Raw genomic sequence first — 17,647 nt, forward strand, 5'->3', positions numbered from 1 at the left:
TTGCATGGAAATGGAATGTTCCCAGAAACTTATATTTTGAAATTGCAAATGTCATTTTTTTCATGGAAATATATTCTATGCTCATCCAAAAAATAGAAACAAACATATCACTTGATTTATGACTTTCACAGAAATTAAACTTTGTTTAAAGTTCTAACACACGCAGTAAACTCCTGATACATGTTTATAGAAAGAGGATTGTGTACTAAACTTAAGAGTTAATATTCCAACAGTTGCATGTATCCTCAAACTGAATCATGAAAAGTTCTACTTTCCTGAATGGACTATTCTGTTCACTCCAAAGGAAGGGCATACATACCTCTGTTTCTTAGTGCTTCGGTCTTGGTTTCATACAACCTAGTTGTAACCACTTAAACAAAGCATCTGAAACAAATAGCTCATGGAAGGTTGCCCTTCTGGTTTGTCAGTTCTGGAGTGCTGCTTTGTTGTCTTATAGAACATGTTTTAGTACCTTAATTTGGAAGACAAGGATCCAATCCTTGCCATTTTTTATTCCTTAGTTTCTTTTTCCCAATAAATTACTTTCCATGATGGATATCTATGGCAGATCAGGAGTGCTAATTATAACTCTTTGTTTAGTTAACATTGTGAACAGTAGTAGTATTGGCCTGTAAAGTATTATTTCATATAAATGCTAAACTGATTGTATTTTCAATAATATATCATATTTGAATGGCAACTGTGAAAATAGTGCAATGGTCTCATATATTGTCAAGGAAATATGATGTTTGTCCCCAACGTTTTTATTTAAATCTATGTTTAAACCAGTTTCAGATGATGAAGTATTGTTCTTGAAAGGTAGTCTGGCGAGTGAATTTCCATTTTAATTAGAACACTAATGACAAGCCAAACTGTCTTTCCTTTAGGGGCAAAAGTTAATAGTACCATAGCTGCAATTGAAAGTAATATTTTCATGCCTCCTGAACTTTAAAAAAAAAATAGATTTACAGTCTCATCATTTCAATAATATGTCCAAATGGCATTTTTTAGTCTACTGCGTCTTGAAATTTAAGCAGGATTCATTCTTTACCACTTACGATAAAGAACATTTTCTGCTGAAAAAAAACCCTGTTTCAGTAAATGTAATAAAACATTCTCAATGCTATTTTGGCAATGGAAATAATTCAAAGAATTAGTGCATAAACAGATATTGTGTGTTTAAATTTAATGAAATTTTAAAAGTAAATGATTTGATGTTAAGGATGTATTTTGAAAAGTTAATCCATTTATTCTGAAAATATTTACTTCAGAATTTTAATTTTGCTGTATATTTCATCTCTTTATTCCGTGTCAAAACGAAAGGAAATTTGGAAATTATCTTCTTCCATGGGATGAAAGTTTTATTTTCTACTTAGCTCTAGAAGAATGCTGGCTAAGAAGAAAGTCAAAAGTGGTTTAGAATGAGCATGTACTGAGCAAAATGTATTTCCTTCTGATGGAAAGTGAACTGAATCTTAATATTTCAATTCAATATAATATTTATATTCCATTCCATTTTACTACACTTACCCGTATTTAACTTTATTAACTACATTGATATGCCTAATACATTATATCAACTACAGTAAAGTTTGAAAATGTACATGTCCAATGTAATTTTAAACACTAAAATATCTCACCTGTTGCTCAGATGGCTCTAGACATCTGTTTAGGCAGCTGATTTGTCATTGAAATATCACCTTTCATAGATGGACATATTTTAATGAGACTGATAATGTCAGAGAACCTAAAGTACAGATACTCGGATCCTCACACACACTGATTTCAAATGTCCTTAAATGAGGTAATTGTGTGAATCCCAACCTAGAATTTGAAGACAGCCAGTTTAGTTTAGAAACACGTGCACGAAACCTCATATTTCCGGTATTTCAGACCAGAATAACACATATAATTCTGCATTTTCTAACATAGATGCTCCTTTGATGGTGTCTTCGAAGACCTTGCACACACAGTAACACCACGCACTCTAAACTGCAGTCACAAGGTGAGTAATGGAAATACTTCTTCACTAGCCAAATACCCTTGCAGTATTTCTTTCCTGTGTTGGGATAATGTGAGGATGGCCTTGCTCATGCTCAGGCAACTGAAGAAGGATAAGGAAGAGACTCAAGGAAGAAGCATGGCATAGACTGAATGGAAACCAGAGAGATCCTCTCCTCCCTGTACAGAAAGAGAAGAAATTAGAGGCATAATACCATCCCTGAAATAGTCTTAAGCTATCAAAGACCAGCTTCAAAATGCTCAGAGTTTTCAAGACCTTCACAGAATAAAGAAACTTTCTTATCAGCAGCCATTTTTCTATTCAATCACTGTTTCTTAAGGTGTTCTTAGGATAAAATCTGTTACAAAATCACAACAATTCCTGCTGTTTTCTTGCTTTATGTTTTCCTAACATAAACAAAATCATGATCAGATTTCCTCTTAAAATCATTTCAGCAGTACAAAACACAGGGATGTGGTTTCCAGAGCATCACTTCCCATCAGATGTCTGAACATCCTCTGTGGACAGGTTTTTACCCCTGCTGTCTTTCTTTGAGAAGGAGGAAAATTCATGACTACTTGGTCTGCCAGAACCAACTATCAGGGCACTGCCAAGGTCAGCGGCTCCCTGATGGCTCCCCATGGGGATGGCCTGGCAGGGCCTGGCAGCCAGTGCCTGTCTCACCCCCCAGCCAGGAGCAGGCAGACAGGGGCACAGCGGCAGCCCCAGCCCAGGCATTAAGCACCTCCCTGGGGATGGGCCGAGGCCAGGCCGGGACATAGGCCCATGGGCAGACCTGCCTTGGCAGCGCCTCTGGCCAGGCAGGGCAGGGCTGTGGAGAGCTGGAGAGCAGCCTTGCTGCAGCATTGCTGGGACAGGGGCTGATGGCCCTGGGGGCTGACGTGTGGCCCTGGGCCATGGGGGAGCCCTGGGGGGCCAGGCAGGGACAGTCATGGCTGGTGGTGCCCCCAGGGCCTTAACCCCTGTCCTTGTCATACTAGTCATTCAAATGCCTGTTAAGAAGAACATGGATTTTCAAGGACTTATACATTTAGATGGTAAAAAAAATCCACAGAAGCATCTTCTGTCAATAAAGCTGTCCTTGCTTTCTACTTTTTCTGTCACACACAGTAACAGCCTACTTTGACAGGTGAAAAAGTTTGACCTGTGCAATTCTATTAATGGGAGAATTACTCTAGTCTGAATAACTAATGAAGTTTGATAGGTTATTTCAACTTATTCTTTAAAAGGGACTGAATATACTTGTCTAAGGACCTGTAAGACTTAATGTGTTGAAAAAGATTTAGGGACGTCTGTACACAAAATATTATGTTAGTCAGAGTTAGTATTACTTTTCTGCTTGAACTACGTAGCACAAGTTATTACCAGCTTAGTTCTTGGCAGTTTCTCTTTGGAGGAGTCGAATCTCAGACTGAAGGCGATAGTTATGCATACAGCTTTCCTGAGCTGTAAATTCTGCACTTTGACTTTGAAGAAGAGCACTGGTTCCTTTTAAATCAGTCTGTGTTGGTCTTGTATCATCCTCTCAACAGTAGCATCCTAGTACCTTTCTGTGTCACATTGAATGAAATAATCAGCATCATTCACATCACGTATACTTTACTGTAGTGGAAGAGATTTTTCTCCTCTACATTCACATAAAAAGTTCCTGACTCTTCCCAGTTCCCAGCAATCTCAGACTGAATATGTTTAACCTATGACAAGCAGTGCCCTAAGTAATGTTTATGGATATTACATTAGTTTGTTGTTGGCATATTGTAATTTCCAAGGACCTGCACACTGGTAGGCAAATTTTCATTCCATTAACCAAAACCTTCAGGTTCTTTTGCAACTTGATGCTATTTCTAAAATGTTGACTAAATCAGTCCAACCACCTAGTAGCACTCTTTTCTTGCCAAATTTCCACTTCCTCTCCCCAAATTTTCCTTGTTCTTTCCTTTCTTCCACATTTATTGCATTTTTGCCTTAATAACTTTTCTTGCCAGCTCTTGAGCTTGCACTAATTCAGTCTCCCTCACACTGCTCATCCTAGCATGTGCATACATGATACTTCTGTCCCCACTGTCAACTCAGACTTTTTTTTGATGGAGGGTCTTCTTTCCCTTGATTAAAATGAAGGAGAGATGTCCACTCATAGAGCAATATATTGACTGTACACAGACTGAGTCTTCGAGCTACACACTATTTAGCAACACAACTTTTCTGCTGAGTGACAAAGAAAAAGATGGATGCAAAGTGAAGTGACGCTACACTGAAAGTAAAACAGGCAACAGTGGCAAGAAAAGGACATACTGGTTTTTGCAAGTTGTTTGCTGTCTACAGACACCTATCCACACAGCCAGGGAAAGAAGAGAAAACCAAAAATGTCTCTGTAAAAGTCTGACCTGCATCCCTGACCTATCTCCATAGTAACCAGAAAGTCTAAAGCATCAGAAGAGATGCCTCAGAATACTTCAACAGCAGCGTTACCTGATTATGTCTCACTTTTATCCAAATGTGGCTATCAAACGGGTTGAAATACTTTCAACTGATTGCTTAGGCTGGATTCTATAGAGTAGGACTCAAAATAATTTTATAATGCTTAGCCCATTTCCATTGCAGACGGTGTAATCCTGAATATGACAGGAAAGTAAAAGCTTTGTCAGCATTTCAGATATAAAATATATCGCCTCTCAATCTCTTCTTACGATGTTAATCATGTGAACATATGTCCGTCTCATTCACATTATCCTGGAAGAAACATATGTTCCAGGTAAGGCAGCTATAGATTTCAATAAATTCTTTAGAAAACTTTTTTCTAAGAATTTAGGATAGCTCTATGTCCAATCTAGGTGCAATTTCCTGCAGTTCGCACAATATAGTTGGTTGTTTCATTCCTTTTCTTTAATTCCTTTGTAACTGGCAGAATATTTCATAGCACAGAACATAAATATTATGCTACTGCTTTTAGCAATAGCAGTAGCATCAAATAGAATAACATTATGGTATTTCTCCAATATTGACAAATTAAACTACATGTATAATATTGCTGAGAAATGCCCTCACAGCTTCTCTTTTATCAAGTTACTCAGCAAGCATATTTGGGTTTTTAAAACAGCTGTTCCCTCAAGGAACATAAAAAAATATGGAAAATATAGGTAAATGATTTGCTTACATCCTAAATGGATTTCATTTCATAGAGAACTCAGTCAAAGTGACTAAAGCCTTTACAGACAGAAAAACAGCGGTATTTTCAGATATATTTATTTGAGGAGGGTAGAACAACAGCCCTGAGTTTACCATTGTACAGGCATCCTCAGTGGGACTTGGAACAAGAGGGGATGGAATACCAATGACATCACTCTCCCTAAATACAAAATAAATTGTAACCCTTCTCTCTGATCTGAACATGTTTTTGTCTGAGTTTCTCACATTTCCACTGTTCATACCCTGCCTTTTTGCAGTACGTGACTAGAATTCTGTGAATGCTTTTTGTTTTTTGTGGGCTGTTCCAATAACACAGATAAAGTAAACATACATCAGGCAAAGATCAGTCTTCATAGCTCCACTGAAGAGCTTTCCTCAGACATTTAAAAAAAGTCACCTGTCCTGCTCTCTCAGGTTCTGTACGTTAGTTTCTGACCTTAGCTAGGAGTGTGACTGTTCCGTGCTAGACCAGTTCTCATTATATTAGCAACCTCTGCCTCTGACATGTCAGTATGCTTCAGATACCGTGATGATAAACACCATAGAAAAAGCTGATATATAAGAACAGGTGGAAATGAATTGCTTTCATCTTTCTCATTGCTGTCGCTGTAGTTCATAGGTGAACCACAAATACTCATGCACACAGGTCTGAAAAATATCTTGTTCATATCCTGCAAGATTGTTCATTACGCAAAGTAGCTTTTTACCTTACCTTGACTTTTCAAAATCCTTTTGAGTGCACTGTCTGTTACTGGCCAAATCTGTCATTTTAGATAATGAGCCCCTCAGGGACGAATATCTGATAGTGTTTACTGTTAAAGAATTTAAATAGGTTGAACCTATTTGTCACCACAAAGATGAAGTGATGACATGTTGTTCAAGAAATACTTCTTTCCATCAGCCAGCTAAAGCTATAATCAAACATTTATAAATCATGTTGACAGAGTGTAAATATAATATTCAGAATTATGTAAGGGTATATAGATAAATCTCTATTTTAGCACGAAACAACATGGATCTATATCACAAATTTTCCAGTGCCAAAGCAAGTGAGGAAACCACTTTATTGTTAACCACAGCTCCACCCACAAACCATTCTAATACTGATTCACTCTTTTCCCTATAATGACAGCAGACAATTTCTTCAGAAATATTCTAAAATTCCACACACTGTCTTGTTTAATACCAGTAAGTGCTACTTGGTTGTTTAGTGTTCCCCTCTGCTTCAAATTCCCTGTGTCTCAAGCTGCATGCCTCTATGAACTATGTCTCAAAATCTTACTCCAAAATTTATCACAGAGTAATAGAACAATTTAGGTTGGAAGGAATCTCTGGGAACCACCAAGTCCCATCCTCAAGTCAAGGCAAGGCCAGCTTCAAAGTTAAAATCAATTCCAAAGTTAGATCAAGTTGCTCAGGTTCACACGAAGTTGAGTTTTGAGTATCATCTCCAAGGTATGAGATTCCACAGCCTCTCTGAGAAACCAGTGCCAATGTTTGATGACTCTCACTCTTTTACTAATGCCAAACTGGAACATCCCATGCTGCGATTTGTGTCCATTACCTCTTGGCTTTTTACTGTTCCTTTCCAAGAAAAGTCTCTACAATCCATTATCAGGCAGGTGTAGATAGCAATAGCATCTCTCTTCAGTCTTTTCTTCTTTGGGATAAAAAAGCCCAGATTCCTCGGCCTCTCCTCACATGCCATGTGCTCCAGGCCCTTACTTAGTTTGGTGGCCTCTCCTGGATTTGCTCTGGGGTGCCCAAAACTGGACACAGTACTCTGGGCGAAATTCCACAAGGGCTGAATAAAGGAGAACTGGACCTGCTGGTTAATGCAAGGCAATATGAAGTGAACTTACATTGCAGCAAGGCCTCACAGCTGACTCGTGTTCAACTTCTTGTCCTCCAGGTCCTCTTCCACAGAGCTGCTTTCTAGCTAGTCTGTCCCCATCTTGTACTACTTCGTGGCATTCTGTGCCAGATGCAGGATTCTGCGTTTGTGTTCCTTGAACTTCGTGAAGTTCCTGTCAACCAGTTTCTCCACCCTTCTCCAGAAGTCCTTCTGATTGGCAGTCCTACCCTCTAGCACATCTACCATTCCTCCCAGTTTGGTATCCATCCTCAGACTTGCTAAAGGCGCATTATGTCCCAGTGTTCAGATAGTTAATGACTATATTAGACAATAATGGCCTCAATATCAACTCTAGGAATGTCACTCATAACTAGCTGCCAGCTGGATTTTGTACCATTGAGCACAACCCTTTGAGCCTGATGGTCCAGCCAGCCAGTTTTCCACCCACTCTACATTTCACCAAGCTATCTTTCTAATTTTGTTGCAAGGATAAAATGGGGGACAGTCCCAAAACCATTGCTAAAATCAAGGTAAACACCACCATTTTATTCCTAGTCATGAACAAGATTGGTCAGGCAGAATTTGCCATTTCTAAACCCTTACTGCTTGTTCCCAAACATCTTCTTTCATATGCATGGACATGGTTTCCATGAGGAGTTGCTCCATAATCTTTCCAGGGACTAGCAGGAGGCTGACCAGCCTGTAGTTCCTCACAGTCACCTCATTACTGTTTGAAAATGGACCTGATGTTTGTCTTTTCCCAGTCCTCAAGAATCTCCTCCGATTTACATGGCCTTTTGAAAAAATTTAGAGAGCAACCTTCCAATGACATTGACCAGCTTCAAGTTAAATGCATTTAGTTACATGTCCATTGCTTCAATGTCCTCTAATTGACCTTCCTTTATTGTGGGTAATTAGCATTCCCTGTGGGTAGTTTAGCATGTAAAGATCTCCACACACCATCTTCTTTGTCCAGACCTGAGTGTCCACATGCTTCTGCAGAGATTTGTGTCAGACATCAAAACTTTGCTTCAAGACAGAAAAAGTGCATAAACAAATACCTTTTCTCACTATATGTGATCTTCTAATACTCTTCTAAAATCATTTGCCAAATATGATGAAATTCATAGAATCTTATATTGCAGCTGTGGCCAATATATTAGTTTGAAAATGAGGGAACCAAGAGCAGATTTGTAATGGATAATGTTTTCTAATTTGGAGATTAAAAATAAAGTTGCTAAACGAGTTGAGGACAATTTGCACTGTTTTGCACAATTTCTAGTGGTTCACAGAGATGATCTATTTAAATTACTACTTTACAGATTTAAGTATCTGATATTTAAATGATGCGTGTTTGAAAACTTTCATCACAAGCTGATTCTACACTGAAGATGTTCACAGCACTGGACTAAACTCTATAACCATTTTTATTAGTACGTAAGAGAGAGCTTGCGGCAACAAACAATAGCTTGTTGAAATGTTATACAAACATGAATAAGTATGCTACTACTATTGACATCCCAGGTGTTATTTTTGTACTGCCACATATTTAATCAGAATTAATTTCACTTATCATATGTAAATTTATAGTGTTTATTATATGTAGCATTATATTTAGAGTCTGTAAGATGATTCAGCTAATTTGTATGTTGCAACTTTATCCTCAACCAGAAGAAACTGTCTTTTTTGTCTGCAAAACAAATGTTAGAGCTTGAAAATATTAAAAAATGTTCCCCTAGAGCAAAACCAAACTTATTATTTCCTTCTTGAAATGGATTTAATTACACACAACAGAAAGAGGTGCTTCAAGGTTATTTCAAATTTGTTGTATAGTATAGAAAAATCTTATGAGAGTTTTTTTCTTCTTAGATTCCTTAAAAGGCAGAAAAGTTCAGAGAAGCTACAAAGAAACCAGTTTGGAACATTTGCACTTTTGCCCATTGCTACTTCATTGAGATCTCAAAGGTAACATCAAGGGAGTAGACAAACCCTTTTCTTTGGTTTTTAGTTGTATATGGATTTCCTATTTATTCATAACATGCAATAACTGTCATTTTCAGAGTTATTTCTACTATAGCAGCAAAACATAAAGTTTATAATCAAATATAAGATGTTTTCTTAAATATGCTACAGTTTAGATAGGCTGTTTCTTCTCATTTTTGTGTAAGAAAGATAGTGAAATAGATACTTACCTAAGTTCATATAGAATGCTTGTATTATTACGCAAAAGATAAACCATAGGTAATTGTCTATACAGAGAAACATGCTGTAGAAGTAATTTTGTTCCTATGGCATAGCAATAGGGACAAAATATTTCTGCTGACAAAATTTCTGAATAAGTGACTTCTGAAGTGGAATAACTAAGGTGAAACAAAGAATCCACATGGAGAATTATGACTTCATAGTTACATGATTTTAGCCCTACAACCTGCAAGCCAGTTTCTCTATGCAATGAATGCATTCATTTTTGAACTCCCAGTTAAAAATCTGCTTCAAAGATGAATGTGACTGCATAGAAGTATACAGCACTTCTTACAGCTACCCTGAGGTCTGTTGCACTGAACAAAACAGTATGCACTGCAATATTGTGCTGTGTTCGGAGAATACAGGGGTCGGAGAGGCTGTACTTTCAATGTCATGCAGGTCCATTCAAAACCCAGGTTTGCAGATACACATTTTTCAATCACTCCTTTTTCCACATAATTATACTTATTTACTGGATAGAAACAGGACGATCCCAAATCAGACATAAGTTTGCAAGAGCAAACAAGAGAATAGAATGGAGGGGCTTATCAAATTCCAGCGCTGAAATCCACAGCTTGCCTATAATGGGTTGAATCAAAGTCTTAGCCTGCGAAATTCAAATTTGGAGTTTAAACATCAGTTTCACTGATGTAGCTTCACCATTTAGATTTGTGAATTTCTATCAAAACTTTCCTATCTCTTTTACCAAGAGCAGAGAAAGACATAACAAAACAGAGAAAAAAGTCATATAGAGTGTATGGATATATGATGTGGATAGTCACACAGATAGCTGTCACGACCTAAAGTTACCCAAGACTGCAGGTATGTAGAGATTGCAACTGTGGGTTCATAGGATTCCGTAATACACAAAGACATGGAGGCTTTTATCCTCTAAATTTTTCTACTTTGTTACAAATAATCACAAATATCACACAAATCACCACTAGCAAGTATACCTAGGCAGTATATGGTTAATAAAGCAAATATATATATATCAAGCTATTACAAGTTACTCTCAGCAATCAATAATGTAGTATCAATCAATAACATGGCAGCAATCAATAACAGCAGCAACCAATCATATAGCAACAATCAATATAATAGCAACAACCAAGTATGTATATTACAGGTTACTACAAACTTATTAGTGAAGCAACTTATCAACAATATAACAGCAGATATGCTTATGATAGATTACTTATATGGATATATAATACCGGTATCAAGTGAATTAGATTTCAGAAGGGGCCAAACCATCCCAAAGGGGAGGACAAATCAGTCCCAGAGGGGGACCCAACCATCCCAGGGGTGGGAGGACAAACCAAACTGACCCCAAAGTGGGCCCAAAGTGGGCCCAATAAGGTAACAGACAGAGTCTCACTTCAAAGAGGGTCCATGTCACAGAGTCTGGAGTCAGCCACGCATCCCCAGTGAGAGTACAAGACCTTGTAGAAAGTTCAGACAGCATTCAACCTATTTAGGAAAGGAAAAGTATGTGTAGCATGGGAAGTTCTCAGAGAGAGAAGCTCCATTTTGGATAAAAATTAAGTCCTTTTTATATCCTAGAGACATAAAAGGGTGTAGGACACCACCACTTCAAGCAGCCAATAGATGCTGTTGACTTCGATTTTTCACCTGTAACAGCCAATAAATAAATGATGATGTTTTCAGTTCTTTCAGACTAATTTTGTTTTCACAGGCTACTTCCACTTTTTGAGATGAGAAGTTGCCATTACGGTTTCTTGTTTTTGCACTTATCAGTGGTACCTCAGGATGTCTCTGGATTCTTGGTACCCCAGCTGTACTTCAAAGAGGCCAGCTGCACTGTTCAATGAAGTTTCTGGTTCACAGGGCTAGTTCCCAGGCTCCCAGGTTGGCAGGCAATTTCTCTGTCAGTGTTTTCCAGCAGACGTTTTCTTTTGTTCAGTAATTTTCCCTTTCTAAGTAGGCCATCTTTATGGCTGCTCACATCAATAGTGTAGTGAAAAATATTGACTGTCATGTAAGTTGTTGGGAAAATATTATCATAAATACTCTTTGCAGTGCTACTTAGCCATGTTGAGAGAAAAGAATTTGAATGGAAACTGGTGCAGAGAAGATCTACTAAGGCAGTCAGGGGACAGAGAAGACTGAAATAGTGTGGCCTGTGTAACCTAGCAAAAAGGATGCTAAGAGTGACGCTGACTGGGCTAGCACCAAAGGAGGAAGACAAGATGTGAGAGACGTTGACACTAAAAAACAGTAGGTCCTGAAACAAACTGGCAAGAATGTTTCTAACCATCAAAAAAGGAGGTTTCAGAAAAGCCTTGCACTAACTGAAGTGGAAGTCACGAACAATCAAGAAGCCTTTAGGACTGTCTGAGAGCTTAGAAAAGGAACCGTTTGTCAAGGCTGTTCATAGGAGCAAGGATTTGGTCACTGAATTATATGGAAAATTATGAATCTAATTGTATGGAATTAGTATTTATGTTATTGACTAGCTGTTTGCTGATGCCTTATTTCTAAAAAAGTTACAGCAGTGGAAATGAGGCAGAAGAGTTATGTTAGACACAGATAAAGTTGTATGTAGGGGACAAAGTATTCCTTACCTTCAGAAGAATGCTGTTAACTCAGCAGAGAACACTTCTGTCAACAACCTGTAATGAGCATTGAAATAATGTGTATGTGTTGCAGAGAAGCACTTCAGAAAAATCTGAGAATAAAGGCTTGAAGTGTTATTATGCTGGATTTGTAATGCTTGATATTATCTGCGTTGTCCTTGTGTCCCCCTGTCTGATTTAGAAAAAGGTTGGCTCTGTTAGTTTCTAAGCTGATTCAGTGTCTACTAAGGTAATTACAAGTTACTTGTTCTTCAAACGTCCATGGTTAAATGGGAAGTTTTACACCTGAATTGTTTTATTTGCCTTAAGAACTTTCTGAATTATAACTTAACTGGATATACGGTACAGGTACTGATTAAAAGTTGTTTCTTGTTTCATTTTATTTTCAGTGGAAAGAAAATTTTCTGATGGTCTAATAGTCACAGCACAATTCTGAAGAAGAATGTCTTCCTGTCTGTTACAGAAAGGATGCAGGATTGCACTTGTTTTCCTTCTCTTGCTCCCCTGTTCCTCCTACTACTTATGGTGCCTTAACTAAATGGGTACTCTCTGTTCTCTTCTCCCACATTGCGCTCAGCTTAGGCTCACCTCTCTTCCTAGTTTCAGTCCCGAGTCCTGTCAGCTGCAATTGCAAATACGTTCAAGCCCTGTACAATGAGCTAAAGAAAATACTAGTGTAGGTGAGAGCAGCCTCACACTGCTGCCCCCGCCCCTTTGTACTTACCCTTTCTCTAGTTCCACACTGAATCCCACTGTGCCTTGGAGAGTTTGAGGAATCTATATAGCCTGTTATGGAGAATTAGACCGGATGAGACCAAGTTAATGAAGTCACCTAGATTGCTTTCCTTGGGCCCCTGCACAGATAAATAAATGGAGCAGAATCTTTTTCTTTTCAAGCATGCAACAGGGCGGCAGCATCTGCCTGTTCTATGCAGACAGTGCAAGTTTTTCCTGTCTGTGCAGGTAGCATTTTGCTAATTTTTGTTCACCTGTATCATAGGGATGATGGTAAAAGCTGATTAGGAGGAACAGAGTAAAGCAGGTGACCACAGGAGATCAGGGTAAATTTCTAATACGAGAGTCATTTCCCACTAGCATGATGCTCTGATCTTAGCAGGTGAAAATTCATGGGCTTTCTCTGTATTTTCTTCTTCTACATTTCCTGACTTTTTGCTTCCTAGCTCATTTTACTTTCTATTCTGCATTATCTGTAAGTCATGGAGAGGAGAACTTCCATCTTCTCAGCAAATCTCCAAAACATTTTGTCTTATAGTATACTGAGCTTGAATAGGACAAGCTTACTATTCCTGAAAGTAGCACATCCTGTTACATAGAGGCATCCGTCAACTCTGGATAACCCCATGATCAGGTGTCTCTTATCTCTGCCTTTCTAATATGACTTAGCCAGAATTCAGAGTGGGCTTTGTGCTATGCAAAGCCTGAAAAAGAGAGATAAGACAAAACAAGAACTTAGGAGAAAAAGGTTGTTTTCTTTTATTGCAGTTATGTAATTTATTTTGTCACCTGTTCTCTGTCTCTGCAGCCTGGTCTGTGGATTTATTCCATTAAGCCTGTCTAAATGACAAAAACATTGTCTCCTAGGAAAAGGAAAAAATATAAGAACTAATGGGAAAAGGATGCAAAGTCTTTTCATGAAGAATTTTTGCAGTATGAAATGGTAAAGAAGATCGAAAGTTAATCTAAATCTTACTTATTGGGGTTTTCTACATCCCTTTTAGTCTAACTTTTCTCCCTTTGGATAGGTGGTTTACTCTTGAACAAAGCTAGCTGCTTTGAAGCAATGATTCCCTCCAACTTGGTCAACACCAAGACTGGCTAGAGAGGTGCCCCTGAGGCAACATAATATTCTCTTGTCCTCTGGTGACAGGAATTAGAGCATTTGCAGAGCATCTGCAGTTCACAGAATCACAGAGTAGCTGAGGTGAGAAGGCCATCCTGGAGATCACCTAATCCAATCCCCCTGCACAGAGCACAGTTACCTATAGGAGGTTGCACAAAATCTGTGTCCAGTCAGATTTTGAATATCTCCAAGGACTGAGGCTCCACAACCTCTCTGGGTAACCTGTGCTAGTGTTTCAGCACAGTAGGAAAGTGATTTCTTATGTTTAAATGGAAGTGCTTAATGGAATATATATTCAGAGAGAATTTGCTTCTCCAAGACAGCTTGAAGTTCACTAGAATAATAATCTAAAAATTATATCAGATGGTAAATTCTTACATGAAGTTAGTTACTTGGCATAAAAGAACTTCCATCAAGTTAGTTACCTTGGCATTTTTTTATACCAATATTAATTATGGCACAGAAAACTCAACAAGCACAACTTCTTCTGGCTCAGGAAACCCTGACTCATTTTTTCTCTTGAGATTTCTCAGTAAAACAGACTACCAGCATATTGCATTGCTGATATGAGCTAGCCCATAGCTGAAAAACTGAAGAGGTGTTTTTTTCTTTCTTTTAAGGATTTTCAAGGAGCCAAAGTTCTTCCTGAAGGAGACAATTAAAATTAATAAAGCGGCTCTGAAGTAGACTTAGCATAAACACAGCAAACCAATATTATTTATGCTGACAACATAATCTTACATGCAAGACAAGAAAACATAGTCTTTCCAGAAGAAAAAAACACAGATGACATTAATTTATCTGCAAAGGGTAAAAATGTAATAGAGTAGAAGAGGAAAATAGTATCTGCAGAATTGTTAGCCTTTGTGGTCAGGGAAACAAAAAAGATGGAGTATAGTGGTTACCATGGTATTTCAGTGCTAGTTCAGTGCATATAAATTTTTGGTAGCACAGTTGGTATATTGGTCACAGACTGAAACAGCATTAGTAAATGAAGGGCGACTATGGCACATTGTGTAATTGGCTTTGTGAAGATCCACTGTTTCAACTTTCAGACGTGGATATTTCTATCGTTATTAAAGGTGCATGCTAAAGTTTTTCCTCTGGTAAATTTACCAGGATTATTCTAGGAGCTGAGAAAGAGGAATGTGGATTAGGAGAGCTGAAAACATTGCAGCCGCATTAATCTGTCCATCATTGGACCCAAAAGGTGTATGTCATGTCCCTGGACCTTCAAGGTTTCAAGGTATCTGTTAACCCTTTCTACAATTAATGACTCTCCACTTTGAAATACACTTTTCTCTTTCTCCATCAGTTCAAATACGTGGTTGAAGTGCATGGACAGATTAGAATGGTTCAACTTTTGCATATCCTATAGGTCCAAGGACAACTGGTGAGTCCATAATAATGCTCAGTTGAGCATTTACAGTTACAAGAGGTGCAGGGTCTTTTACTCCATTCTACTGACATATTATTTTTCTATAACACTAAACCTTGTTCAAACAACATTGATTATCCATACCTTTTGGACAAAAATCAAGTTCAGAATGATGAGCTATAACTGCAGAGCATGTAATTATTTAGATCTTGAATTGGTGTTGCATGTTAGTGTACCGGATTTGTACCAGTCAGGACAAGTAATAGAGTCATATAAGAAGAAATGATAAAACAAGTAACACACTGAAAGGATCAAATATGAAAGCAGGAAACAAGACTGAAAAGGCAATATCATCTTTCGTCTTCTTGATTGTAGTGGTTTTTTTGCTATCTGTGTGAACTGACACAGGCAGGACACAGGAACAACCACAAAACCACGGATGAAATGCAAAAAGTAAATTTATTCTCGTTACCTTGCAAACCGGGGGATCTCCGAGGCAGCACCCAGACAGAGGCACACAGGCGGGAACACAGGCACCACAAAGCTCAGTCCTTGCTAGAGAGAGAGAGAGATTTTGAACCTGCTGCATTCGCCTGTATATCAGGGATTTTCACAGGTGTAGTTTTCCACTGTGCTTTGATCTTTCCCACAGCAGGGCAGGAAGCTCAAGCATGTTTGATAGGGTGCCCCTGAGTCTATCACAGGCCTATGTTATCTAAACACAGATGTTCTACTCATCAAGCACACAAGACTGAACAATGATTAGTACGATATATGAGTTTTTCGACACCCCAGCTGCAAGTCCCTTGAGTGTGTTTACAATCCTCCTTGCCAATCTTTCGTTATTTTCCCACACCATCTATTCTAAATTATCATACCCCCTTGTTCCACAACCGTAAAATGGGACCTGAACAGTCACAGATAACTCTGCCGCAGAGCCAATGGGATATAAAACAATTGTGGACATGTAACCGCACTGGTGCGTATTAAAGCACACGAATCAAAGTTTATGATGGTTTTATATGGCTGTAGGAAGACATATGAAACCTGATCTGATGAAGATTCATTGTTGTGGACAGATGTCACTTGCCATTGCAAAAAGCTTGATTGTATGAACTGATCTGCTGGCCCTTGAGTGACTTTGAACCAGCACCAGCTGTTGTGACTGCAACATATTTGATCTGGTAGAAGGAGTCCCGAAGTCTGCTTTATTGCACTGCCAAACTGCGTCATTTGTACTGAATGTCAAGTGAGTTTATGTTGTATAATTTACCTCTTAGAACTACTTAAAACCATATCTTAAACCACTTCAGCCCAATATATAACTTGCACCCATTTTTCCACATCAGTTCTGAATCATTCTGTGAACATTTTAGTTTAATTTTATTATTTATTTAATTAGTTTAATTAAATTTTAATTTTGGCTAGTTAATCACTCCTCTTCCTGCAAATGTATTTAATATGAATCCAATTATATTGCTAGTGCCACATTTGGGACAGAGAAAGGAGACAAAACAAAACCTCCCAGAAGTAAGTGACATGAGTCTGGGCAATTTGGTGTTCTAATACTGAAAGACTACAGGCTTTCTGGTTTTTTAATTTGAACTCTTTTTCAATGCATCAGTATTAAAATAATGCAAAAGAGGTCCATCTTTTTTATACTACATCTTATGTCATATAGTTTGAGGGTTTAAAAAAAAATCCTTAGAGAATAAAATAGTCAGAACTATATTTTAAACACAAAGGGAAAGGTATTAACATCAGCTAAGTTGCCTTTTCTTCTGAGATCTCCATTGAAGTCCATCTTAGAAACTCTAAAATAATAGAAATCTTAAATTCAATTACAGCAAAAAAATGGTATCTGATATTTATATACTTAGTAATATAAACAGTTCTTCAAAGCCCTAAATCCATGCTTTCCATTGTTTGAGTTTACTGGTGGTGTATAATATATAATAAGAAATCCATTATTTTCCTAAAACACTTCTGGATTATTTCACCAGTCTTTTATTTTCACCTAAAAAACATTTTGATTATACACATGGATAGCTGCCATTGTAGCTTCCACTTTCCAAGTAAGGCTAATTATACTTTTGGCACTGGCTGTTCACAGTAAATAGTCTGGAAGGTAACAAAGGAGAGATAGTATATTTCTGGACATCACAGTTTAGTCTTTCCTAGGCAATACAATATAACATAGGAATAGAAAGGCACGGAATCTGCAAACTTTTGCAGTTCCAATCTTCTTGGGAATCTTCCTTGCCTAACTTTTATACTGAGTAATTCACCTAGATACAAGAATATCATGAAAGCTTTTGGTTTGGAGGCAAGTCCATTAAATAAATATATTGGAAACCTGACACAAGTGTTTGATCTCAAGGGCTGTAATTATAATTCCCTAGGGGTTGTCTTCCCCAGCCTGACTTACTCCTGCTCTGTGTTTTCTAATCACTTACCTTTATTCTTCCATTTCTTCAGGTGTGATCCAGTTGAAAGCACA

This window comes from Gymnogyps californianus, chromosome 3 (genome assembly GCF_018139145.2).
Source record: "Gymnogyps californianus isolate 813 chromosome 3, ASM1813914v2, whole genome shotgun sequence".
NCBI classification, from domain to species: Eukaryota; Metazoa; Chordata; class Aves; order Accipitriformes; family Cathartidae; genus Gymnogyps; species Gymnogyps californianus.